At 48.1% G+C, this 2,309-nt stretch overlaps 1 non-coding gene across 1 annotated transcript; it reads left to right on the top strand.

The window, feature by feature from the left end:
• Positions 1-1,928: 1,928 nt before the first annotated feature.
• On the top strand, positions 1,929-2,000 carry Trnar-ccu (transfer RNA arginine (anticodon CCU)). Its single transcript has one exon. It is a non-coding gene; the product is annotated as a tRNA-Arg (tRNA).
• Positions 2,001-2,309: the final 309 nt, after the last annotated feature.

Genomic DNA, 2,309 nt, shown 5'->3' with positions numbered 1-2,309 from the left:
TCAGTGATCAAGTAGAATTAGTAGACTGTAGAAACTAGAACACCACTATGTTAGTTGGCGCAATCACCTACTGATCCTGAGCGCTCACTTATTTTGTCTGATAATGACATCTGGGTTTAACGCGCCAAAAGCACCATATGATGATGAGGCACGCCGCACTGGAGGGCTCCGGATACTTTCGACCATCTGGTGTTCTTTAACGTGCGCTAACATGCACCGTGCACAGGCCTCTAGCATTTCGTCTCCATCGAAATGCGACCGCTGTTATAAATTGTTTGAACCACCCGCGGGAATGTCAGGCGCCTCCACTCAGAAAGATTCAGCTCCTCGAATCATCAACGACGTTCTCCTCCAGACATTTCGAGCTTGGATAACGACGTTGTTACGTTGTTGCTATATACGTGGAGTTCTCGACAATGGAAGCCAGCGAACGTTTGTCCGACAGAGCGTTGCTTCCAAGCTAAATCTACCTACTGTCGCCGAGACTGAACTCGCTATCAGTGCGTTTGGTAGAGCCAGTGACCCGACCCGGCGATTCAAGATAGTCAAGTTCATGCTCCGCAGTCAGCACGACAACCTGAGCGTCGACATTGAAGCCATATTAATGCCCTTCATTTGTGAAGAGATGATTGAAGCACCAAGTCACAGTCGTCTTCTTCAAGCCATCGCAGCGGAAGGGAAGCATCTGGCCGATTCCGTCGTTTATCCGAGCGTGGATTGTGTGCCAGGCGTCCTCATTGGATCAGATCAGCTGTGGAAATTGATGCCAAACACGAGTGAAGTAAATTGGGGCGAAGAAAATCCTGCGTTAGTCGCTATTAGCACAAAGATGGGCTGGACTCTCCAGGGCCCCTTATCTGGCTGTAGTAGCGCAAGCAAGAGAGCAGGTACTCAAGTATGTGTTCTCCGAACAGGTGCCCACGAAGACGACGAGGTCGCCTTCCCATTTCAAAGATTTTGGGACCTCGATACCATCGGAATAACTGACACGCCAACGTCCCAGCGCGACGCAGTTATTTTACAAGAATTCAACAACACTGCTGTTCTTCGAAAAGGACGCCATAAAGTAGCGTTACTCTGGAAATCGCCTGTTGTTGTCATGGCCGACAATCGAAAAGTGGCCCTGTCAAGGCTTCACGGACTCGTCAGGCGACTGTCTTCAAACGACGAAGCTATGAGGGCCTACGATAAAGCTATCAGGCAGTACGAGATGGATGGTGGTGCTGAAAAAGTTGACAGTGTCCTTCTCGCCCAGAGCGCATCTATTACATGCCGCACCGAGAGGTAATCCGGGAAACATCTACGACGACAAGACTTGGCGTTGTCTTTGACGCATCATTGCACGCATCAGGAGCCTGCTCTCTCAACGAACAGCTTGAAAATGGTCCTAATCTAAACGCCGACCTCCGGAAGGTTTTGATCGGATTTCGCCTTTTCGCCGTCGGAACACAGCAGATGTGAAGAAGGCGTTTCTACAAATCGGCATTCGTGAAGAAGATAGAGATGCTCTTCGTTTCTTGTGGTTTGAAGAGTTACCTTCAGCAAGCAGACCACTGCCAACCTACGAGAAATGAGAATGACTAGAGTTCCGTTCGACACAACATTAATGAGAACTAACAGACAATAATGCCAAGGAAAGTATTGTGTCTCAATAATATAGTGTCTAACAAAGAAAACCGAGCCCTTAAAAGTCACTTTCTTTCCTTCATTCATAGTGAGGGTCTCGTTGTGGCAGACTTGATGCCTTCAGGTAGTATGCGAGGGATTATTGGTCAGCTGCCGGATCGTAAAAAGATCACGTGCTACGTGACGCCAACAGGCAGAAAAAAAGTGTTCCACACTCTCCGCCATGGCTGCGGTCGGCGCTGACTAACACTCCTAGGTTTAAATGTGCATATATACCCCATAAAGTGGACGAGAGGATGACCGCCGCCGTAGCTCAGTGGTAGAGCATCGGACGCCTTATTCGAAGGTCGCAGGTTCGGTCTCTGCCGGCGGCAAGTTATCTTTTTGTCCACTTTACTTTCTTCACATTTATATCCTAATTACTAGAAATAACACCCCTATACTTTCCTTGGCATTATTGTCTGTTAGTTCTCATTAATATTATGTCTAACAAAGATAAGCTAGCCCTTAAAAGTCACTTTCTTTCCTAGAGTTCCGTTAGGCACCTCTGCAAGCCACAACAACCGCCGTCTAATTGACCCACTCACCGCCGCTGAGATAAAAGATGACGAGTTTACAAGGATGAAGAATGCCCAGGCGGCAGCATTTGGCATCGAACTTGCTGCCTTGTCAAAGGACAAACG

Source organism: Rhipicephalus sanguineus, chromosome 1 (genome assembly GCF_013339695.2).
Source record: "Rhipicephalus sanguineus isolate Rsan-2018 chromosome 1, BIME_Rsan_1.4, whole genome shotgun sequence".
NCBI classification, from domain to species: domain Eukaryota; kingdom Metazoa; phylum Arthropoda; class Arachnida; order Ixodida; family Ixodidae; genus Rhipicephalus; species Rhipicephalus sanguineus.
Note: the sequence above shows the minus strand (reverse complement) of the source record. Positions and strands in the feature narration are given on the sequence as shown.